A 26,162-nucleotide genomic window follows, 5' to 3' on the forward strand; every position below is an offset into this window, starting at 1 on the left:
TTAAAGTTCACTGATTTAGGCAGAAGCAGAGGAGTTTAGCAGAGTTACAGTATTTTTCATATAAGGTCAATAAATACATTATGGGGATTTGATTATGTTCAGTTGGCTACCTGCCAAGGAAAATTGTTTAACATGAACATTCCACAAGAAGGGGTAATGGTCTTGAGGAGTCTTATCTCTGGTACGATTTAGTCTTTCCTAATCATTTACAGGAAAAAGCAGAAGTTGCAGCTGTATGCTACGACTCAGGCCACATAGTCACATTCCTCTTAAGGCTCAAAGTAATTTAAAGTTCCAACAGCTTAAGTTTGAATTACTTATTTCACAGTTTGATAAACTTTGTTAATCTGATTTCTCTATAGGGACTTAGGAAACTGACTCAAAGGTACTCCCCCCAAATTCTCATCAACTGGAAAGAAAATAGAATAAAATACTACTATAATAAAATTGGACAAAGTAATGATATAATACAGAGTAAGGTAGAGATGGAATAGTAAGAAAATATTTGACCAGAGAATTGAACTAGAACATAAAATTGTGAAATTCTGATGCTCTTTAAAAAGTATTTGGGAAATACAGAAAGACAATAATGGTACATAAAAAAAGTATTTCTGTCTGAAAAAAAGTTTGTGTATGGAAGGCAGGTAGAGTAAGATTGATTGTAAATGATGTTGAATCTGGCCGGGCGTGGTGGTTCATGCCTGTAATCCCAGCACTTTGGGAGGCTGATCACTTGAGGTCAGAAGTTTGAGACCACGCTGACCAACATGGTGAAACCCCATTTCTATTAAAGATACAAAAATCAGCCAGTCATGGTGGTGGGCACCTGTAATCCCAGCTACTTGGGAGGCTGAGGCAGGGAGAATCCCCTGAATTGGGTAGGCAAAGGCTGGCTTCCTTCCTTCCTCCCTCCCTCCCTCCCTCCCTTCCTTTTTTCTTCTGTCAGCAAGTATACTATGCTAGGACAATGGAGATATGTATATGACAGACTTAAAGAAAAAATGCAATCTGATGCTGACAACGTGCTGTGGAATGAATGAGGTGGGTACTTGACTTGATCATTGAAGTCTGGGTGTTTCTATAGGACATGAAGTCTGTTTTGAGTCTTAAAGAGTGAATAAGAAAGGAAAAGAATGAGAAGGAAATGCTATATGTAAAAAATAAAAAGACTGTGCTAGTCAAAGAGGAGATGAAAGGTATTTTGAGTTCAGTAGTTTGACATGTTTGTTTGTAGGGTTCTCATGGGGAACTGCCATGGGTAAATAATGGAGGCACAGGCAAGAACAAGGTTGAGCACACTCTTCTAACCTAATACCAAGTTGAGGAACTTGGATTTTATTTTCCCTAACATGGAGAGAAAATGAATGCATTTAGGAAAGAGTGGCATAAGTAGGGTGTATTTTAGGCAGATCATTTGCTGCAATGTAAAGTATATCTCAGAAAAGGGAAGAAGAAAAGCATTTTAATAACTCAAGAGAGAAGTTGTAACAATTTAATTAAGAAAACCAGAGTGTGAGTGAAGAATAGGAATTGGATTTTGGAGATGTTAGGGAATAGAATTTTCAGGATTTAGGATTTGACTGGAAGTGAGAAATGAGTAAGAGAGAATCAACACAATTTAGTCTCTGGTATGTGATTAGCTTTTCTGGATGTAGAAAGAGCATATTGGGTGGTGGCTGAAGACTTTAATTTTACATGAGTTGATAGTTAACACAGTTTTCTCCCAAATTAGAAGGAAGCATCTCAAGAATCACTATTTTAAGACTAAGGGTCCAAATCCTGTGAAAATAATGATCTCAGATTCATCAAGTCCTCTGAGCCATCCTGGCACAGAAGGACTTATTAAGCTTTTGCTAACACACTCCAAGCTATGGAACTAAGCCATTAAAAACTGTGGTGTTCTTATGTCTGTTTTGGGCCTCTGAGGTGAAGGTTTCTTGGGGATTGTCTCTGTCGTCCCTACGAGAAGGAGCTCTGAGGCCTGGGTGGATGATGACAACCCCAGTGAGGGATGTGGCTAACAAGTCAATGTGTCTGGAATCTCATTGCCCTGGGCAAAGGCAGAGATAGTTTGATCCTGATCTGCCTGACTTAATTCTGTCTCTGAGCAGTACATCTATAATGGATCAAACCATATAATTCCTTAAAAGTCCAACAGCTGGTGAATTAAGTCAGTAAATGGTCCAGTTCAAACTGACTTTATTTTTATTACCCAGATTATTTGACTGAGCTGATCCATTCTTTTACTTTTGTCATTGCAGATATAATTACACTAACAATCAAAGCACTGTTTCTTCCATCCCACCCAGTGAGAATATAGGTGTGTATCTTTCTGTGCCTGATGTATTTCACTTAATATAATGCCCTCTGGATTTATCTGTGTTGCCGCAAATGACAGGATTTCGAATCTGTATCAGTGAGGAATTTTGTTTGTAATTTCACTTTTGTTCTATGCATTATTATTATTATTTTTCAGATGGAGTTTTGCTCTTGTTGCCCAGGCTGGAGTGCAATGGCGCGATCTCGGCTCATTGCAACCTTCGCCTTCTGGGTTCAAGTGATTCTCCAGTCTCAGCCTCCCGAGTAGCTGGTAGGTGACTGACAAATGCTTCAAAATTAGCCAAAACTTAAAATTAAGTTAAAGTTTACCTTCAAGATTCAACCTGAATGAGTTGCTCTGTATTGCTGGTAATAAAAAATAATCTTTAATGGTATAAAAGCAAACCTCAGAGAATGTTTTTTTCCCCAGTTGACATCTAAATGGGAAACTGTAAAACATTTGTATGGCCTTATGCACTTTTTACTTTAGAATTTCAACTTTTTCTAGTTAATTTTTTTCTAAACAGATTCCTGTGTATTTGAAAGACAAACGATTTTTTAATTGAAATGCTTAAGCAGTTTTTAAGAAGTTAAAGCTGTTGTGCTTATTCTTTAGTTTATTTAATATAACTACATTTTAAGAGTTTGATTGAATGTTAAGTTCCTCTGAACTTTGGTTAATAAGCAGAAAGCATTACATGAGATTCTTGACATATGCTTTCAAGGAATCTCTTTAAAAAATGTTAAAGGTAGAAATATTGAAATTTTAATTATGTATTTGCAAAATTTGAAAAATTATGTCTTGCAGCTTTTTAAATGCCAAAGTATGATACATATTTTCCCTTAGTAATATGACGATAATAACTGTAGTTACCATGGGCTAACTATATGCTACACGACATGCTAAATTCTTTATGTATATTTATCTTCTAATCTTTAGAAATGCTTAACAAGTTTGGCAGTTTTATTGTCTTCATTTTTATAACCATTATTCTTGATTCATTATAGTCATTTTTCTGTGCTTGATTATGTATGTTATGTATGTTTATGTTTGCTCATGCACTTTTATTTCTAATAATGTAATAAACATTTAGAAATTAGAAAACTGAGATTTAAAAGTGGAATAAATTGGCCGGGCGCGGTGGCTCAAGCCTGTAATCCCAGCACTTTGGGAGGCTGAGACGAGCGGATCACGAGGTCAGCAGATCGAGACCATCCTGGCTAACACGGTGAAACCCCGTCTCTACTAAAAAATACAAAAAACTAGCTGGGCGAGATGGCGGGCGCCTGTAGTCCCAGCTACTCGGGAGGCTGAGGCAGGAGAATGGCGTGAACCCAGAAGGCGGAGCTTGCAGTGAGCTGAGATCCGGCCACTGCACTCCAGCCGGGGCAACAGAGCGAGACTCCACCTCAAAAAAAAAAAAAAAAAAAGTGGAATAAATTGTCCATGGGACACCCAGCTATAACACGCTCAGAGCCAGGATTAAAACTGGCATCTGTCTGATTCTAAAACCTGCGATGGTAACTACCATGACTGCAGAAATCTTCCTTGATCATTCTACGTCAATGGACTTACCTGTCTCTTTCTCCTCTCAGTCTTCTTTATTTTTTTCTTATACTCATTACTATTTGATGTGTGTGTAGATTTTTTTTATAGAGATGGGTCTTGCTTTGATAATCATACATGTTTATTTTTAATATACTATCTGTCTCTCTTGCTTTTCTGTTCACTGTTCTCCTAAAACAAGTCCAGGCATTTGTATGTGGTTTGTAGGTATTCGTTGATACTAAAATGAATGCATGTAATTAGTGTATTCTGTACACCTTCAGTGCATATATTATTAAAGATGTGATAGATTTCGTGTTTTCCTTTCTTTATATTGTTATTCCTATATTGCAGCAGTCCCCAATCTTTGGCACCAGGGACTGGTTTCGTGGAAGACAACTTTTCCATGGACTGGGCAAGGGGATGGTTTCAGGATGATTCAAGTACATTACATTTATTGCATACTTTATTTCTATTATTATTGCATTGTAATATATAATGAAATATAAAACTCACCATAATGTAGAATCAGCGGGAGCCCTGAGCTTGTTTTCCTGCAACTAGACAGTTCCATCAGAGGGTGATAGGAGACAGTGACACCTGAAATGTGGTGCTTACGTCCAGTCTACTCCGTAATCTTGGCTGCTGTCACTGCAAAAAACAAAGACAGGATGTTGGAAATGGAAGCAGGTGTTTCAGTGATACTATTGACAAGGAAATGTCAGTCCTCCTGTGGAGAACAGCAAAGGCTTTGCTGTCCTTAAATTTTACATAACATTTTGTATTATTGGTCTTTCTCTGTGTTATTTTTTTTTCCTGATATCTCTCCTCTCTTCTTCCTCTTCTTTAATGGTACATCTAATCCTGTTCTTTTATTCTAAAATTTTTAATGCTTTTCAATGCCTGCAGGTCTTTACTGAATACTTCTATAATCATTTAACTCCAATTCTATTTCAATAGCTAGGCTGCCCATCTGGTATTTCTATTGGTTATTATACTTATCACAAACTTGATAAATCTGAAATTCTGTGCAATAGATAATTTTCTTGTGGTAGTTAAAAAATATGTTCAATAATTATTTGAAACTCTTCAAAAAGTATGAGGTATCTTCAAAAAGTTCATGGGAAATGCATATTATGAAGAAACTATGCATAGATTTCAGAAATATTTTGCACCTAAATAAACTTGTACTAACTTGTTATAACACATCTGAATAGGATCTAATTTGAGGAATTATAAGAAAACTAAGACACCAATTTGAAAAGAGGTCCTATTAGAGCAACATGAATTCTGCCAAAATTAACGCAAGAATAAACATCAAATTTATGGCAATTTTGGGTGAAATAGTAAAATCACTGGTTCTTTATGACAAGTTTATGAGGACAATGCTCTCTAACATTCGCAAGTTTACAAATGAATAACTCATTTGAAGAAGGGATGGTAAGATATTGAAGATAAAGCCTGCAGTGGCAGACAATTCACATTAGTTCACCAGGAAAAAAAAAAATCTTGTTCATGTCCTGCTTTAGGAATAACAATAGCACAAACAACAGCCAACACCATAGCCATCTCAATTGGTTAAATTTACGCAATTTTGAAAAATTTTCCACTCAATAGTTTCAAAAACTCTTGTTCCCAGATCAACTGCAGCAAGAGCAGAGCTTTCAACTGATATTTTGCATAAGTGGAATCAAGATCCTGAAGCATTTCTTCCAATAATTTTAAGAGGAGGTCAAACACAGCCGTTCCAGTGAAATCCTCAAGACTTTCTAGAGGGCCCAAAACAAAAAAACTCCAATAACACATGCTATTATGAGAGTATTTTGAGAAAATTAGCCAAAGTTTTAGAAGGAAAACTTCCAGGAAATTTCACCAGAGAATTCTTCTCCACCATAACAATATTCCTCCTCATTTCTCTCATCAAAAAAAGACAAATTTGCCAGAGTTTCAATAGAAAATTATTAGGCATCCACCTTATAACCCTGATTTTGCTCCCACTAACTTCCTTTTTCTTTTCTGATTTAAAAAAAACTTGAAAGGACACCCATTTTTCTTCAGTTAATAATGTAAAAAAGACTGTCTTGACATGGTTAAATTCCCAGGACCTTAGTTTTTTGTAGGGATAGACTAAAGGCCAGTATTATTGCTTATAAATGTGTCTTGAACTTGATGAAGCTTGTGTTGAGAAATAAAATTTCCGTATTTTACTTTTGTGTTTTACTTTCATTTTTTCACAAACTTATTGAAGTCCTTTCATAGACCCTAATTCTCTTCTTCTTGAAGGTATGTCCAGCTTCAGCATCCTTTCTTGTGAATAGAATGTGACAGAAGTGACCATGTGTGACTTCTGAGTCTAGGTCATCAAAGATTTTGCCACTTATGCTTTCCTTTTTCCTAAGCCACTCACGCTGGAAGAAACCAACAACTATTTGGTGAGAATAATCAAGCAGCCAAGGAGCCCTACAAAAACATCCATGTGGAGAGAACCTAAGGCCTTCAATGACAAACACCACCAACTCGTGGGCCGTGAATGTGAGCAAACTGGAAAGTGGATCTTCTACTTTTGGTCAAGCCTTTGGATGCCCCAGTTGAAATCTGACTGTAACCACATGAGATATCCAGAGGCACAACCACCATGATAAACTGTTCTTGAATTACTCGTTTACAAAAACTCAATTAGGTAATAAATACTGTGAGTTTATGCCACAAAATTTTGGGGTTATATGTTATGAAACAATAGATAGCAATTTCACTCTTTCAACATCCATTTTATTTTTATACAATAATGTATTTTTAATAATGGGATATGTATTGAGAAATGCACCGTTGTGTAATATCACTGTTGTGTGAACACTGTAAGATGTACTTACACAAACCTAGGTGGTATAGCCTATCACACACCTAGAGTATATGGTAGAGCCTATTGCTCCTAAACTACAAACCTGTGCAATACGTTACTGTGCTGAATACTGTAGGCAACTGTAACACAATGGTCAGCATTTGTGTATATAACATACAAAAGGCAGAGTAAAAACAAGGTATAAAAGATTAAAAAATGGTACACTTGAATATGGCATTTACCTCAGGTGGTGTGCTAATTTTCATGGTCACATGAAGATTCCACTGAGATATATCTTCCCAAAGGTGACAGCTTTGATTATGTGCACCATCCATGAAGGTCCCCTTTACCTTGCTTTTCCTGACTTGTCAAGTGCATGATGATGTGGCAAGCCAGCGCAAGAACTGAACTCTGTTCTCTTTCTATTGAGTTCTGCAGCTATTTATACTGAGTTTGGTACCTAGACTTTGTAGACCCCATTTCTTTGACATTCTTGGTAGAATCAGAGCATCTTCATCCCATTGTGCTATCCTTGTGTTACTGTTATGTTTTATGATGCCTAAAGTTATTTTATAGATGAATAATCTGAGGGTAGACCATAGGCATAGAACCTTTGAGCCTATTGTTTGAGCCAGACTCACAGAGAGGACAGTTAGTGGTTTTCCCGGGATCAGCATCAATTTGGATATACATTGCTGTCAGTTACTATGAAACTGGTTACATTTTCTATTCGGGTTTTTTTTTTTTTTTTTTTTTTGTCTTAAGAAAACATCTTTAATCCATAGAGCATGTTTTCTATGGTTTTACACCCACTAGGGTCACAGGCTTTTTTCTGCCTTAAGATATGGCCAATGATCACATTGGGACCTAGACATTAGGTGCACAGAATTACATACAAACTGTACTCTAAATACTCTTCATTTTAGGATAAAACTATTGGTACATATATACTTTTATTACAATTCTTATGCTTACTTTTCTGAATAGCATTACTTCATCAAAGATTATTTGAACCTTTAATGGCCACACTAACGAATGTTGACCAGAGAAACATTGTTCCTTCGAGTGGCATTTTAGGAAAACAAAGATTCCGTGGGTCCAATGGGCAGTATTTTTAGTTGGTAGGCAGAGAACTCCACATGAAATCCTGAATCAAACACTGCTCCACTAAAATATTCTGTGGCTAAAGATGAAAAATTTTACAATCAGAAGCAATAAAAACTAGACACATTTTAAAGTAAATCTTTCCCTTTCTTGTCCTTCACTTGCCTCCTGGCATGCAGCTCTCCCACCTGTCCCTTATGATTCTGTTCTCTCTTCTTCTGCCCCACCATTGACTTTTCCTTCTTGCTTTTTGTTCTGAAATTATTTTCCCGTCATAAATTCTCAAATTGTTTGTTCCATCTAAAGATCCATCTTTACCATGAGCCAGATATGTAAGCAACTGCAGAATTTAAATCTAGTGCATGAGTTCAGAGTCATACATGAACTAAGAAGTTATAATGAACAATTTTTAAAAACTAGACAAGGAAATCAAATATTAATCAAATGATTTAGAATTCTTTAGGGCACATATGGCCCAGGGTTGCTTGACATATCAACTTGTACACCTGTTAATTGAAACATCAGATGCTAAATCCTGGATGACAAAATGTGATTTGGTCTGACCTGGTGGTCAGCATTGTGCCATACCTTTGGAATTGACAGAGAAAGACAGGAAACATGTAGAATTCCTCTTTCCAAAATAAATATCAGGGTCAAACTCATTCATAAAAACAATAAAATTATTAAACCATGGAAGAATTTGGAGATAGACTATAAAATTTATTGTCACAACTCAGAGTTAAATAAAACAGGTTTTCATTAAAAATCAAATTATGTAAAAGTTGTAAAACTTAAAATCTTAATAACAGGAATAATTATATAATAAAAGCTATCACAAATACTCAACAGGAAACCAGAAATTTTAATTATTTTGCCATTTGTTTTACTATCAACTCTGATTATTGTGTTTCTTAAAAGAAACAAATATACCATTATGAGGTGATCAGAAGCAGACAAGGAGGTTAAACATTCCCTCATTTATTCACTTAGCAACTCTGCCACAGAACTAAACCTATGCCAAGTGCCCTGGTGGGCACAGCATGTGGTGCTGAGAAATGATTGCATTGCCCTTTCCCCAACTCAGGGAGCCCACAGTCTGAGGATGTATGGACAAAATCACTAAAGCAAGTACATGTAAAAGAAGAGTAAATGCTATAATAAAGTAAGATGTTGGGAGGGAGGGCAGGGGAGCCATGGCATTCGAGGGACCCAAATGCCTCACTGAGGTGACATTTATGCCATGACCAGGATAACAACAGAAGTCCAGCCCTACACAAGTCTGGGAACAGTATGTCAGGGAGATGCCACTCCTGGTGCAGAGACATGCAGGCAGAGGTGACATTGGCAGAGGATGTGAGAAAGAGGCCAGTGTGGGCTAGAAGGAGCCTGGGGGAGAGAAGAAAAGAGGGAGGATGACTCTGGGGCCTGGAAGAAGATACTGATCTGTTTCTCTCTGACAACATTGTCCCCAAACTTAGCACCTTTAAACAACAAATGCTTACTATCTCATGATTCATGTGGACCAGAATCTGGACACTGCGTTGCTGGCTGCCTCCACATGGGGCTCCATGAGGCTGGGGCTGTGTTCTCAGCTGAAGCTGGGCTGTGGGAGGATTGGCTTCCAAGCACACTCACGTGGGTATTGTCCAGGGTCAGTGTAGACTGAGAGCCTGAGTGTCTCCCGGGGCCTGGGCACTCCCTCATTCTCTGTTGTGTAGGCCTCTGCCTAGGGCAGCTCGTAACACTGGAGCTTGCTTTCTGAATTTGAGGAATACAGTAGAAAGACAGGGAGATAATTACATATTGACAGAGAAAGACAAAGACACAGGCAGAGAATGAGGGAGAAAATACTGGACAGAGTAAGTAGATGAGAGAAATAGACAGAAAGATTGAGAGAGGAAACACAGAAGTGACTAGGAGAAAATGACAGCTCTTTTGATAATAACATAATGAGAATTGCAATAGACTGAACATTTCCCCACCAAAAACTTTATACGTTGAAATCATAGCTCCCAGTGTAACAGTGCTAGGAAGTGGGAGGTAATTAGGTTCTGAATCCTCATGAATGTGATTACCGGCTCTATAAAAGAAACCCCAGAGAGCTCCTTACTCCACTATCTGTCAGGTAAAAATACAATGTAAAGTCTACAGTCTTCAACTCAGAAGACAGAGTTCTCACCAGAGCCCAACCACGCTAGTGTTCTGATCTTCAACTTCTGTCCTCCATAACTGTGAGAAAGAACATTCTGTTGTTGATAAGTGGCTCAGTCTATCTTTGCTGTAACAGCCTGACCTAAGACAGAAGTGTTATCCCATTATGTCCATTGCATTCTGTTGATTAGAAGTGAGTCACTAACCCCTTAGTATTGTGTGCCTTCCTGTAAGCCTTGCCCACCACATAGGCCAAAATGAAGGACATGGGTCTGATTCTGAATATAATGAGAAGGCACTGAAAGGAGTAATGTCAGAGGATGACACTCTCTGAATTCCATTTCATCTCAAACTCTTACTGGTGCAGAATGAAAAATGAGGCTGAGAGGGGAAGCGACTTTCCAATATCACACTGCTGGATATAGGCCTGTCTGAGGTGTACTCTATGCTACCTCCCATTCCTTCTTATAGTTCCTTTATCCCTAAGTGTGTGCATTATCTACATGGGATGCCACACTATGAGTTACAAGTTTTATCTCATACACACCTGATGAGTTCCCTAGGAAGAAGATGCTGGCATGTTACCTACTGTACGTGTTGAAAGGCCCCTAAACCCAAAATAACTTTTCTAGTGTCACAAAACTGTAAGAAAAAGTAGGTTCTTACCCACATCTGTGACCTCACACCTGAGGCCCTGGCTGTATTCAGGTCTTTCCGGGGAACTGAGGGCTGTGTTTGCATAATTGTACACAGGTAAAGAATTAACATGCAGGGATAGTGAGCAGTCAGTGGCCCAGCAAGGCCTTGGGGTAGGTCTTATGGAAGCAAGGAGCCCAGAGGATGAAACTTTGAAAAAGTGATCTTACTTCCTTGGTGACAGACCCCAACAGAACTTAGAATTCTGGTAACCAAGCACCCACATCCTAGAGACAGCCCTGTATCCAGGTGGGAAATGCTTGAGAGCACAATGTGCACCTGCTAGATCTCAACTCTCTTAGGCTCTTGCTTCAGGAAGGCCTAAAGTGAAAATCTTTTCGGAGATGCTGACATTGGCTTATTCCTCACCGTAGATGTCTCTGGAGATTTTGCAGGGGTTGCCCAGAGGTAATATGTTAAGTCTAGGGCGGGCTCCTCCAGCCTAGGTCTCATCAATGCTTTCATTGTCCTTTGCTTTAGAATGTAAGGAAAAATCAGGAACTTAAAATAGGAAAAATTGACCAAAACTACATTTTTGTGAGATTCCCTAAGGTTCGTTGTTGTTGTTGTTATTTTGTTTTAGACAGGACCTCACTCTGTCACCCAGGCTGGAGTTCAGTGGCACAATCGCAGCTCACTGCAGCCTAGATCTTCTGAGATCAAGCAATTCTCTCACCTCAGCCTCCGAAGTAGTTGAGGGACTACAGGTGCACACCATCACACCTGGCTAATATATATATTTTTTATTTTTAGCAGAGATGAAGTCTCATTATGTTGCCCAGGCTTGTCTTGAACTCCTGAACTCAAGCAATCCTCAATGTCTGATACATAGCTTTGCTAGGTGTAGGATTCTTAGTTGACAGTTTTTTCTTTTTTTCTGTGAGCACTGGCTAAAGAAAGTTTAAAAAGAAGAAATAGAGAAACTTCAAGTAAAGCAATAAAATGAACAAAATTAAGAGCTAAGAAACAACAAAGACTGAGTACTGAGGTTGTAATTATGGCAGCTAATGATAGAATGGATCCAGTCAGAGAGTTCAGGCAGAACTGTACTTGCAGAGAGTAGAAGTCTGAGGGTGAAGGTGTCCTAAATGAGGCCAATTGGAAGACTTGTTTATTACAGAATCAAAGACAATGCATGGGAACACACCATGCCAAATCCAAACAGGCTGAGGTGGTGCTCTGTGCAAAGGTATATAGGTTTATGGGAAGAAAAGCTACCATTATAACATCAAGTTTTTTTTTTTTTTTAATTAAAAGAATCACAAATGTGGCAGTTATAATCAGGGTTAAGGTTAAAGTTAAAGTTGTATTTCAGGTTTGGTTGGTGGGTGTCACAAAGAAAAAGTATGTCTGTTGCCAAGTGGGTGTTCTAGTTTGTGAAGTAAAACATCCCAATGACTAGAAACAGTAGAGGAGAAAAAGGAATGGGATGGCAAACACAGGTTCCTGGAAATTTATATTAAAATAAGGTTTACAAAGGAGGACAGTGTGCATCTCAGTCATCAGTGCTGCCTGCAATGGAGTATTTCTGCCCATGATAAATACACCATAATATGTGAGAGGTGAAAAGCAGCCTACATTATGCTTCCCACGCCAGATGCCTTGACTTGGGGCTCTGTTCCCAGGGAAAAAGAGTACATCTTTGAAGTAGTTTTGGAGCAGGAGGTATCTTCCAAATTCCAACAAAGTATCTTATATTTCTAGGTGATCCTGAGACCTCTGGAGAAGAAACAAATGAAGGCCATGAAACTTCCTTGAACTAGTGGAAATCCATAAGAAAATCTGACATTATGTTCTATTCTCTTGGAAGGTAGAAATAATGTTTGACTTCTGTTTTGTTGACAAGAAGTGAGGCCAGACCACCCATCTGAGCAAGGCTACCTGGGGCAATTACCTCACACGTGGAAAACATTGGAGTCCATCTGTTTCCAATCTGCTGTTTTCCAAAAATTAAGGAAGTTCAGTTTTCCCTTTGATATCCTGTTTCTAACAATCCTAGTGCCAGTGCTGTCCTGTTTCTACAAGTGACAATGACAAATATGAGCCTGAAGGAAGATGAGCTGATGGCATTCCCAGCTTATTACGACTCCTTGGGGGGCCTTATCTTACATACATGGATTCAATTCATAGACTTAGCTGGGTGAGTATCTATTATTCAGCTGCATTAGAAGTGACTACTTAAGACTTAGGTGTGTGGTGAAATGAGGCAGGATTTTCTCCTCATAATTGCCATCTTACTATCACTGAATCATAGCTAAAATCAGGAAATTATTCAAGAAGAAACAGAAATGTAATGTTATGAGGACATACATTTAGAGATTGGTGGAAAGGCCCTCATAATTTTGTGGCGTGCTCTTTGAGCTGGAATTATAGTTGACATGATACATGTGCAGAACGTGCAGGTCTGTTACACAGGTATACATGTACCATGGTGGTTTGCTACACCCATTAACCCATCATCTACATTAGGTATTTCTCCTAATGCTATCCCTCTTCTAGCCCCCAACTCCCTGAAGGCCCCCGGTGTGTGATGTTCCCCTCCTTGTGTCCATGTGTTCTCATTGTTCAACTCCCACTTATGAGTGAGAATATGTGGTGTTTGGTTTTCTGTTCTTGTGTCAGTATGCTGATAATGATGGTTTCCAGCTTCATCCATGTTCCTGCAAAGGACATGAACTCATCATTTTTTATTGCTTAATAGTATTCCATGGTGTATATGTGCCACATTTTCTTTATCCAGTCTATTGTTGATAGGCATTTGGGTTGGTTCCAAGTCATTGCAGCAGTGAACACTGCTGCAATAAATATATGTGTGCATGTGTCTTTATAGTAGAATAATTTATAATCCTTTGGGTATATACCCAGTAATGGGATGCTGGGTCAAATGGTATTTCTGGTTCTAGATCCTTGAGGAATTGCTACACTGTCTTCCACAATGGTTGAACTAATTTACACTCCAACAGTGTAAAAGCATTCCTATTTCTCCACATCCTCTCCAGCATCTGTTGTTTCCTGACTTTTTAATGATCGCCATTCTAACTGGTGTGAGATGGCATGTCACTGTGGTTTTGATTTGCATTTCTCTAATCACCAGTGATGAACTTTTTTCACATTTGATGGCCACATAAATGTCTTCTTTTGAGAAGTGTCTGTTTATATCCTTTGCCTACTTTTTGATGTTTTTTTTTTCTTGTAAATTTAAGTTCTTTGTAGATTCTGGATATTAGACCTTTGTCAGATGTATAGATTGCGAAAACTTTCTCCCATTCTGTAGGCTGCCTGTTCACTCTGATGATAGTTCTTTTGCTGTGCCGAAACTCTTGTTTAATTAGATCCCATTTGTCAATTTTGGCTTTTGTTGCCATTGCTTTTGGTGTTTTAGTCATTAAGTCTTTGCCCATGCCTATGTCCTGAATGGTACTGCCTGGATCTTCTTCTGAGGTTTTTATGGTTTTAGGTCTTACGTTTAAGTCTTTAATCCATCTTGAGTTAATTTTTGTTTAAGGTGTAAGGAAGATAGATGTCCAGTTTCAGTTTTCTGCATATGGCTAGCCAGTTTTCCCAACACCATTTATTAAAGAAGGAATCCTTTCCCCATTGCTTGTTTTTGTCAGGTTTGTCAAAGGTCAGATGGTTGTATGTGTATGGTCTTATTTCTCAGTTCTCTATTCTATTCCATTGGTCTATGTGTCTGTTTTGGTACCAGTATCATGCTATTTTGGTTACTGTAGCCTTATAGTATAGTTTGAAGTTGGGTAGTGTGGTACCTCCAGCTTTGTTCTTTTTGTTTAGCAATGTCTTGGCTATTTGGGCTCTTTTTTGGTTCCAAATGAATTTTAAAATAGTTTCTTCTAATTCTATGAAGAATGCCAATTATAGTTTAATGGGAATAGCATTGAATTCTTTTATAAATTACTTTGGGCAGTATGGCTATCTTCATGAACTAATTCTTCCCATCCATGAGCATGGAATGTTTCTTCATTTGTTTGTGTCCTTTCTGATTTCTCTGAGCAGTGGTTTGAACAATGGTTCTCCTTGAAGACGTCCTTCACATCTCTTGTAAATTGTATTCCTAGGTAATTTATTCTCTTTGTAGCAATTGTGAATGGGAGTTCACTCATGGTTTGACTATCATTGGTGTACAGAAATGTGTGTGAGTTTTGCCAACTGATTTTGTATCCTGAGACTTTGCTAAGTTACTTATCAGCTTAAGGAGATTTTGGGCTGAGACAATGGGGTTTTCTAAATACATCATCATGTCATCTGCAAACAGAGACAATTTGACTTCCTCCCTTCCTATATGAATACCCTTTATTTCTTTCTCTTGCCTGATTGCCCTGGCCAGAACTTCCAATGCTATGTTGAATAGGAGTGGTGAGAGAGGGCATTCTTGTCTGTTGCCGGTTTTCAAGTATGCTTCCAGATTTTGCCCATTCAGTATGATATTGGCTATGGGTTTGTCATAAATAGCTCTTACTATTTTGAGGTGCGTTCCATCAGTACCTAGTTTATTGAGAGTCTTTTGCATAAAGGTGTGTTGAATTTTATTGAAGGGCTTTTCTGCATCTATTGAGATAATCATGTGGTTTTTGTCATTGGTTTTGTTTATGTAATTGATCATGTTTATTGATTTGTGTATGTTGAACCATCCTTGCAACCCAGGGATGAACCTGACTTGATCGCGGTGGATAAGCTTTTTGATGTGCTGTTGGATTTGGTTTTCCAGTATTTTATTGAGGATTTTTGCATCAATGTTCATGAGGGATACTGGCCTGAAATTTTCTTTTTCTGTTGTGTCTCTGCCAGATTATGGTATCAGGATGACGCTAGACTCACAAAATGAGTTAGGGAGGAGTCCCTCTTTTTCCACCTTTTGGAATAGTTTCAGAAGGAATGGTATCAGCTCCTCTTTGTACCTCTGGTAGAATTCGGCTGTGAATCCATCTGGACCTGGGTCTCATTACTGCCTCAATTTGAGAACTTGTTATTGGTCTATTCAGGGATCCAACTTCTTCCTGGTTTAGTCTTGGGAGGATGTATGTGTTCAGGAATTTATCCATTTCTTCTAGATTTTCTAGTTGATTTGCGTAGAGGTGTTTATAGTATTCTCTGATGGTAGTTTGTGGGATTTCTGTGGGATCAGTGGTGATATCTCCTTTATCATTTTTATTGTGTCTATTTGATTCTTCTCTCTTTCCTTCTTTATTAGTCTGGCTTGTGGTCTATCCATTTTGTTAATCTCTTCAAAAACCAGCTCTTGGATTCATTGATTTTTTGAAGGGTTTTTCGTATATCTATCTCCTTTAGTTCTGCTCTGATCTTAGTTATTTCTTGTCTTCTGCTAGTTTTTGAATTTATTTGCTGTTGCTTCTCTAGTTATTTTTTAATCATGATGTTAGGGTGTCGATTTTAGATCTTTCCTCCTTTCTCCTGTGGGCATTCAGTGCTATAAATTTCCCTCTAAACACTGCTTTAGCTGTGTCCCAGAGATTCTGGTATGTTGTGTCTTTGTTCTAATTGGTTTCAAAGAACTTATTACTTCTGCCCTAATTTCATTATTTACCCAGGAGTCATTCAGGAGCAGGTTGTTCAGTTTTCATGTAGTTTCGTGGCTTTGAGTGAATTTCTTAATCCTGAGCTCTAATTTGATTGCACTATGGTCTGAGAGACTGTTATGATTTCTATTCTACTGCATTTGCTGAGGAGTGTTTTACTTCCAAGTATGTGGTCAATTTTAGAATAAGTGTGATGAGGCGCTGAGAAGAATGTATATACTGTTGATTTGGGGTGGAGAGCTCTGTAGATGTCTATCAGGTCTGCTTGGTCCAGAGCTGAGTTCAAGTCCTGAATATCTTTGTTAATTTTCTGTTTCATTCATCTGTGTAATATTGACAGTGAGGTGTTAAAGTCTCCCCAGTTTATTGTGTGGGAATCTAAGTCTCTTACTATTATGATTGAGTGGGAGTCCAAGTCTCTTTGTAGGTCTCTAAGAACTTGCTTTATGAATCTGGGTGCTTCTATATTGGGTGCATATATATTTGGGATACTTAACTCTTCTTGTTGCATTGATCCCTTTTACCATTATGTAATGCCCTTCTTTGTCTTTTTTGATCTTTGTTGGTTTAAAGTGTGCTTTATCAGAGACTAGGATTGCAAAGTCTGCTTTTTTTTTGCTTTCCATTTGCTTGGTAAATATTCCTCCATCCCTTTATTTTGAGTGTATGTGTGTCTATGCATGTAGATGGGTCTCCTGAATACAGCACACCAATGGGTCTTGACTCTTTATCCAATTTGCCAGTCTGTGTCTTTCAATTGGGGCATTTAGCTCATTCATATTTAAGGTTAATATTGTTATATGTGAATTTGATCCTGTCATTATGATGCCAGCTGGTTATTCTGCCAGCTATTAGCTGAGCAGTTTCTTTATAGTGTCAATGGACTTTACAATTTGATATGCTCTTGCAGAGGCTGGTACTGGTTTTTCCTTTCCATGTTTCAGGAGCTCTTATAAGGCAGGCCTGGTGGTGACAAAACCTCTCAGCATTTGCTTGTCTGGAAAGGATTTCATTTCTCCTTTGCTTATGAAGCTTTGTTTGGCTGGATATGAAATTCTAGGTTGAAAATGCTTTCCTTTAAGAATGTTGAATATTGCCCCCCACTCTCTTCTGGCTTGCAGGGTTTCTGCAGAGAGGTCCACTGTTAGTCTGATGGGCTTCCCTTTGCGGGTAACCCGACCTTCCTCTCTGGCTGCCCTTAACATTTTTTCCTCATTTCAACCGTGGTGAATCTGATGATTATGTGTCTTGGGGTTGCTCTTCTCGAGGAGTACCTTAATGGTGTTCTCTGTATTTCCTGAATTTGAATGTTGGCCTGTCTTGCTAGGTTGGGGATATTCTCCTGGATAATAGTCTGAAGAGTGTTTTTCAACTTGGTTCCATTCTCCCTATCACTTTCAGGTACACCAATCAAATGTAGGTTTGGTCTTTTCACGTAATCCCATATTTCTTGGAGGCTTTGTTCATTCCTTTTCATTCTTTTTTCTCTTTGTCTTCACGATTCCATTACATTGATCTTCAATCTCTGATATCCTTTCTTCTGCTTGATCAATTTGGCTATTGATACTTGTGTATGCTTCAGGAAGTACTCGTGTTGTGTTTTTCAGCTCCATTAGGTCATTTATATTCTTCTCTAAACTGGTTATTCTAGTTAGCAATTCCTGTAATCTTTCTTCAAGGTTCTTAGCTTCCTTGCTTTGGGTTAGAACATGCTCCTTTAGCTCGGAGGAGTTTGTTTTTACCCACCTTCTGAAGCTTACTTCTGTCAATTCGTCAAACTCATTCTCTGTCCAGTTTTGTTCCCTTGCTGGTGAGGTGTTGTGATCCTTTGGAGGAGAAAAGGCATTCTGGTTTTTGGAATTTTCAGCCTTTTGTACTGGTTTTTCCTCATCTGTGTGGATTTATCTACCTTTGGTCTTTGACGTCGGTGACCTTCGGATGGGGTTTCTGTGTGGACATCCTTTTCATTGATGTTGATGCTATTCCTTTCTGTTAGTTAGTTTTCCTTCTGACAGTCAGGCAGGTCTGCTGGAGTTTGCTGGAGGCCCACTCCAGACCCTGTTTGCCTCATTATTACCAGCAGAGGTTGCAAAACAGCAAAGATCGCTGCCTGTTCATTCCTCTGGAAGTGTCATCCAAGAGAAGCACCCACCAGATGCCAGATCGGGCTCTCCTGTATGAGGTGTTTGTCAACCTCTGCTGGGAGGTGTCTCCCAGTCAGAAGGCATGGGGGTCAGGGACCCACTTGAGGAGACAGTCTGTTCCTTAGCAGAGCTTGAGCACTGTGTTGGGAGATCCACTGCACTCTTCGGAGCTGGCAGGCAGAAAGGTTTAAGTCTGCTGAAGCTGTGCCCACAGACACCCCTGCCCCCAGGTGTTCTGTCCCAAGGAGATGGGAGTTTTATCTATAAGCCCCTGACTGGGGCTGTTGCCTTTCTTTCAGAAATGCCCTGCCCAGAGAGGAGCAATCTAGAGAGGCAGTCTGGCTACAGTGGCTTTGCCGAGCTGTGGTGGACTCTGCCCAGTTCAAATTTCCTGGTGGTTTTAACACTGTGAGAGGAAAGCCGCCTACTCAAGCCTCAGTAATGGCAGATACCCCTCCCCCCACCAAGCTCAAGCGTCCCAGGTCACCTTCAGACTGCTGTACTGAGAGTGAGAATTTCAAGTCAGTGTTAGCTTGCTGGGTTCCATGGGGGTGGGATCCACTGAACTAGACCACTTGGCTTCCTGGCTTCAGCCCCCTTTCCAGGGCAGTGAACAGTTCTGTCTCACTGGCATTCAGGTGCCACTGGGGTACAAAAGAAACCTCCTGCAGTTAGCTTGGTGTCTGCCCAAACGGCCACCCAGTTTTGTGCTTGAAACCCAGGGCCCTGGTGGCACAGGCACCTGAGGGAATCTCCTGGTCTGCGGGTTGCGGAGACAGTGGGAAAAGCGTAGTACCTGGGCTGCAGTGCACCATCCCTCAGGGCACAGTCTCTTGCGGCTTCCCTTGGCTAGGAGAGGGATTTCCCTGACCCATTGCACTTCCTGGGTGAGGCAATGCTCCACCCTCTTTCTGCTCACACTCCATAGGCTGCACCCACTTTCTAACCAGTCCCAATGAGATTAGCTGGGTACCTCAGTTGGAAATGCAGAAATCACCCGCCTTCTGCGTTGATGTTGATGGGAGCTGCAGACCAGAACTGTTCCTATTTGGCCATCTTGCCAATGACCACCCCCCCCCATGCACTTTTTTTTTTTTTTTTGGATGGAGTCTCCCTCTGTGGCCAGGCTGGAGTGCAGTGGTGTGATCTCGGCTTACTGCAACCTCCACCTCTCAGGTTCAAGCCATTCTCCTGCCTCAGCCTCCCAAGTAGCTGGGATTACAGGTGCATGCCACCATGCCCAGCTAATTTTTGTAGTTTTAGTAGGGACAGGGTTTCACCATGTTGGCCAGGATGGTCTTGATCTCTTGACCTCTTGATCCGCCCACCTTGGCCTCCCAAAGTGCTGGGATTACAGGCATGAGCCACCACTCCCAGCCTGGATATCTCCTTTTAAGAATTGTCTATTCATGTCTTTAGCCCACTTTTTTTCTCTCTCACTGGTTTGAGTGCTTTGTAGATTTTAGATATTAGTCCTTTGTCAGATGTATTATATATTGCAAAGACTTTCTCCTACTCTGTCAGTTGTTTGTTAACTCTATTTCTTTTGCTGTGCAGAAGCTTTTTAGTTTACTTAAGTGCCATCTAGTTATCTTTGTTTGTGTTCCATTTGCTTTTAGGTTCTTGGTCATGAAGTCTTTGCCTAAGCCGATGGGTTTTTCCAATGTTACCTCATAGAATCTTTATGGTTTCAGGTCTTAGATTTAAGTCTTTGATCCATCTTGAGTTTTTTTTTTTTTTTTTTTTATAAAGTGAGAGATGAGGATCCAGTTTCATTCTACACGTGATTTGCCAATTATCCCAGCACTATTTGTTGAATAGGGTGTCCTTTCCCACTTTGTTTTGTTTGCGTTGTCAAAGATCAATTGACTGTAAGTATTTGGCTTTATTTATGGGTTCTCTATTTTGTTCCATTGGTCTATGTCCCTATTTTTTATACCAGTATCATGCTATTTTGGTGACTATTGCCTTATAGTATAGTTTGAAGTCAGGTAACATAATGCCTCCAGATTTGTTCTTTTTGCTTTGTCTTGCTTTGGCTATATGGGCTCTTTTTTGGTTCCATATAAATTTTAGGACTGTTTTTTCTAGTTCTGTGAAGAGAGAAGGTGGTATTTTGATGAGAATTGCACTGAACTTGTAGATTGCTTTTGGCAATATGGTCATTTTCACAATATTGATTCTACCCATCCATGAACATGGGATGTGTTTCCATTTGTTTGTGTCAACATCATTATTTTTAAAATGCTGCCATTTGACTATCACAAAACCAGAATATGTGGACTATGAACCACATAAAAGCTAAGGAGCCACCAGACAAGGCAGCCAGATAATGAGGTAAGTAATGAGAGCATGGAAAATGAATAAAAGCCTTTCAAATCTCTGACAAAGTAACTGAAGACAAGGACTTTTCCCCTGTGTGAAGTTTGTGGTTGACGCATTGTGGCACTGCAACAGTAATTTTAATTTTTAATATGCAAGAATATATTTAGAAATACAGTTTAAAATGTTTAAGAAAAAGGAATGGTAACTGATTAATATATAATAACTCTGTACCTTGATGAGGTCCTTGTAGGTCCAACAGCTTCCTGTGTTAATAGACGTAGTGTATTATTCCATTCTCGCACTACTAGAAAGAACTACCAGAGACAGGGCAATTTATGAAGAAAAGAGGTTTAATTGACTCCCAGTTCTGCAGGCTGTACAGGAATCATGATTAAGAGGCCTTAGGAAACTTACAATCATGGTGGAAGGCGAAGGGGAAGCAAGCACTCTTAACATGATGGAGCAGGAGTAGAAGGAGGTGCCACACACTTTTAAAGAACCAGATCTTGTGAGAACTCATTCACTATCATGAGAATAGCAAGGAAGCAATCTGCCCCCATGATCCAGTCACCTCTCACTAGGCCCCTCATCCAATTCAATGTGAGATTTGGGTGGTGACACAAATCCAAGCTGTTATCACATAGCAGTGATCAGACTCAGGAAGCACATTTATTATACTGACCACACCTACACTTAGTTAGCTGATAAGACTGCTATCTGTTGGTTGAGAGGGGAGGAGACCCAAAGAAGGACCAGAATATTGTCATTTAGGGTATGATGTTTAGGCTGTTAGGTGGACAGCAAAAATGGCAGAGGAGGGTAGGGTGGTACAATGAGTGATAGATGATCCGATGTGAATCGAAGGCCTGAAAACTACAAGAACAGGTGTGTTTTGCCACCTACAGTAGGAACACTCATGTCAATAAGGCAGGACCACTCCTTCTTGTGTATTTCTGAAAACACAGGAATTCCTAATCTCTCATTCCCTCTTTTCTAAATGTCGTAAGACAATTTGTAGTCCTGTGTTGACATTACGGATTTTGGTTGAGTTTAGACATTTAAAAGATACTGGACCCTAGGTCTGTGACAGTGCAGTTATTGAACACAGGTGATGAGTATCGAACAACTTGAGTAAATGATTCCTTGTGTCCATGTTACAACTTTCAAGTTCCAATTCATGCTGACTTAGTTCTAGATCATCATTGTATTCTCATGATGATATCTGTAGATACAATATGCTCATAATAGATTGTTTCCAAACTGTCCCTTAAACTGGTTTCTCTGTAACTTTCATGTTGTTTTTTAAAAAAACCCCAGATCTAATTGCACTTTATATACGGCTAGAGATCAGACAGTAACCCTTTTCTGAGTTTAAGGTCTACAGTCCTTTCAGATTAGACCTCAAATGGACACATCCTGTACCTGTACAGCAGAGCTCGGGAAAACCAGAGGGATGTAATTGTAACCCTCTGTTTACACTGCATCCTTACTTCTTCAGCAGCTGAGTCCTTGTCAAGCCAAAAGCAGTGATAGTAGAAAATTATATTCGTACAGCCAACAGTTAATTGTTGACATACAGAAAATACTTTTTTTCAGTTAATTTCTTTTTTTTTTTTTTTTTTTTTGAGACGGAGTCTTGCTCTGCCGCCCAGGCTGGAGTGCAGTGGCTGGCTCTCAGCTCACTGCAAGCTCTGCCTCCCGGGTTCACGCCATTCTCCTGTCTCAGCCTCCCGAGTAGCTGGGACTACAGGCGCCCGCCACCTCGCCCGGCTAGTTTTTGTATTTTTAGTAGAGACGAGGTTTCACCGTGTTAGCCAGGATGGTCTCGATCTCCTGACCTCGTGATCTGCCCGTCTCGGCCTCCCAAAGTGCTGGGATTACAGGCTTGAGCCACCGCACCCGGCCTAATTTCTTAATTATAGGTGAGATATACGTTCCCAGCCCAAATACTCGATGAGTGTCTATTAAATAATGTGAACATTTAGTTTGCTTTCACTGAAGGAGTGCAGGTCATAAGACACACTTACTGCCAAAATAAACCTCTGCAATGATCCTGATTATTCTGTTTAACTGATCTCTGGGCACTGTATAATATTGACTGGAAAGGCACAAAAGAACATTCCTTGCTTTTCTGCTCTTTTGTGAGTGGACATGGCAAGGAAGAAAATCCTTTCACCTTTGCACAATCAAAGCTGCTTTTGGTCTTTTGGATAATGTCAGACTAATCACTGAGTAAGAAGACTGGACCAAATCTTTAACAATTCAGAGGAAAATGAATTCAGGGCTCCCTTATTCTCAAGGGCCCCCAGGCTATTTTCCGCAAAATGTACAGGTATTGTGGGTAACTTATTACTAGGTGTCTTCTCTCCTTCCTGTCTAAACCTGCAGTTCACAGTGCAAGGCTGGCACAGAGTGTGAGACAATACTCTTTGTGCAGTGGATTTTAAATCATTGGAACACAGAAGTGTAAAATGTGGAAACGTGAGAGCTGATCATATTAATTGAAGCTATTGTTCCACAAATTTTAGGAGATTGTATCCAGTAGCAGAGAAATTGGTTCATGGTTAGTAGATTCTGACAAAACATTGGTTTTTATATTATTTACTTTCTGAAAAGAACAAAAAGTGTGTTTAAAAAATTTTTATTTTTAAAGGTCTATCCAGTTAACTTGCTTGACTAGATCAGACTGCTGAGAAAAAAGTTTTAGCTTCCTTCTCTTCACAAATATCTTTACTTAAACGTCTTGCCCTTCAGTGCTAGATAATCAGCAGGCAAGAGAGACTTGCTAAAAACTGTGGGTGGTGGAATGGATCCTCCGCACTGAGAGTACAGAACAACACATGCCCTTTTCTAATCATTGTGTGTGCGGAATTAGTGGGTTCTTGGTCTCATTGACTTCAAGAATGAAGCTGCGGACACTCGCGGTGAGTGTTACAGTTCTTAAAGATGGTGTGTCCAGAGTTTGTTCCTTCAGATGTTCAGATGTGTCTGGAGCTTTTTCCTTCTGGTGGGTTCATGGTCTCGCTGTCAGGAGTGAAGCTGCAGACCTTCCTGATGTTACAGCTCTTAAAGGCAGCGCATCTGTAGTTGTTCATTCTTCCCGGTGGGTTCATGGTGTCGTTGGCTTCAAGAGTGAAGCTACAGGCCTTCCCGGTGAGTGTTACAGCTCATAAAGGCAGCATGGACCCAAAGAGTGAGCAGCAGCAAGATTTATGGCAAAAAGCAAAAGCACAAAGCTTCCACAGTGTGGAAGGGGACCCCAGCGGGTTGCCACTCCTGGCTGGGGCAGCCTGCTTTTATTCCCTTATCTGACCCCACCCACATCGTGCGGATTGGTCCATTTTACAGAGAGCTGATTGGTCCATTTTACAGAGTGCTGATTGGTGCGTTTACAATCCTTGAGCTAGACACCGCTAGACAGAAAAGTTCTCTTAGTCCCCACTAGGTTAGCTAGACACAGAGTTAGCCAGATACAGAGTACCAATCGGTGTATTTATAAACCTTGAGCTAGACACAGAGTACTGATTGGTGTATTTACAAACCCTGAGCTAGACAGAGTGCTGATTGGTGTATTTAGGATCCTCTAGCTAGACATAAAAGTTCTCCAAGTCTCCACCAGATTAGCTAGATACAGAGTACTGATTGGTACACATACAATCCTCTTGCTAGATACAAAAGTTCTCCAAGTCCCCATCAGGCTCAGGAGCCCAGCTGGCTTCACCTAGTGGATCCTGCAGGGGGCTGCAGGCAGAGCTGCCCGCCACTCCCGAGGCGGGCCTGCACTCCTCAGCCCTTGGGCTGTCGATGGGACTGGGCGCCACGGAGCAGGGGGCGGCGTCCATCGGGGAGGCTCCGGCGGGATGGGAACCCACCGCAGGCGGGGAGGTCGGACATGGCAGGCTGCGGGTCCCGACCCCTGCCCTGCGGGTAGGCGGCTGAGGCTCCGTGAGAATTGGACCACAGCGCCGGCGGACAGGCACTGCTGGGGTACCCCGTGCACCCTGTGCAGCTGCTGGCCCGGGTGCTAAGCCCCTCACTGCCCTGGGCCGGTGGCGCCGGCCGGCCGCTCCGTGTGCGGGCCCGCAGAGCCCGTCAGAACTCACTGGCCCGCGAGCGCCGCGCGCAGCCCCGGTTCCCGCCCGCGCCTCTCCCTCCACACTTCCCCGCAAGCAGAGGGAGGCGGCTCCGGCCTCAGCCAGCCCAGAGAGAGGCTCCCACGGTGCCGCGGCGGGCTGAAGGGCTCCTCAAGCGCCGCCAGAGTGGAGGCCGAGGCGGCGCTGAGAGTGAGGGCTGCTAGCACATTGTCACCTCTCAATTGCGCCCGTGAACCTCTCTAAATAGGCAAATGAGACCAAGGGTGATGGAGGGTCAATGAGAGCTCGCGGGGAGACGCCATTCTGCTAGGGTTCTGGAGAGGCCAAAGCTGAAGACGGTCCTGTTTGTGGTCGGCACGGCCTTTTACTTTCTGGCCATTACTGGCAACTGCATCAACCTCCTCCTCTCCCTGGCGGAGCCTCCACTAAACACTCCCGCTTCCTCAGCGACCGGGCCCTCCTCCACCTCCTGCCACTGTACTCGCAACTTCCCCCAAGTGCTGGTTAACCTCGGGGGCTCAAGCAAATCCATAGCCCGCGGGGGTGAGAGGTGCGGCCCTCTGGGGCCTCTGGCTCCGGGTCTGGCCTGGCCGCGCCGGCTCCGGGGGCTGCTGTTTCGCCCTGAGGTCGCCGCGTACACGTACCTGGGGCGGTGCGGTCACCGCCGCTTCAGCCAATTCGTGTGTGTGACGCCGGCCATCACCGCATTTCCGCGTAGACCGGCCGGGTGGAAGGCCGGCTTTCCTCGGCCACCCTCGCCGTCCTACGGCGTCTCTCGCGCGACTTGGCCTGGGCCCCTCGGGGTCGGCACACTGATGCGCATGCGGTCTCAGCGCCCGGCCCTCCCGCGCGGCTGCCACGCTTTCCACAGCATCGCAGTCTGCGCGAGCGCCGCACCCGCTTCAACTGCCTGTAACGGCCGCTGAATTCCCTCATCCACACGCTGAGAGGACTAGAAAGGCGCACTGGGGAAGGCGCGCGGGAAAGCCCGCAGCCGCTGGACGCGGGAGGACATGGAGGTAGGCGGGAGCACTCACCCGGTGATTCCGTGTGGTGCGCGAAGCGTTTTCTCTTCAGGACAGCACTGCACAATGGCATCCATTAATAAAACGGTGGGGAACGGGCGCCGCGGTGCTCGCCTGCAATCCCAGCGCTTTGGGAGGCCAAAGCGGGCGAGTTGCTTGAGCTCAACAGTTCCATACCAGCCTGGGCAACACGGCGAGACCCCATGCTACCAGAAATTTTAAAAATTAGCCAGGCGTAGTGGCGCCTACCTTTAGTCCTAGTTACTTGGGAGGCTGAAGCGGGAGGATCGCTTGAGCCCAGGAGTTTGAGGCTTCAGTGAGCTCTAATCACACCGCTGCACTCCAGCCTGGGCAACTGAGCAAA

At 41.6% G+C, this 26,162-nt stretch overlaps 1 protein-coding gene across 1 annotated transcript in view; it reads left to right on the forward strand.

Annotated features, from left to right (window-relative positions):
- The first annotated feature begins 12,637 nt into the window (after window positions 1–12,637).
- Window positions 12,638–26,162, forward strand: part of GCSAML (germinal center associated signaling and motility like) — a 64,697-nt gene continuing 51,172 nt past the window's right edge. Inside the window, exon 1 of the mRNA XM_010387348.2 lies at window positions 12,638–12,795. The gene's annotated coding sequence lies outside the window, so the exon portion shown is untranslated. The remainder of the gene's footprint in view (window positions 12,796–26,162) is intronic.

Source organism: Rhinopithecus roxellana, chromosome 8 (assembly GCF_007565055.1).
Source record: "Rhinopithecus roxellana isolate Shanxi Qingling chromosome 8, ASM756505v1, whole genome shotgun sequence".
Lineage (NCBI taxonomy): Eukaryota > Metazoa > Chordata > Mammalia > Primates > Cercopithecidae > Rhinopithecus > Rhinopithecus roxellana.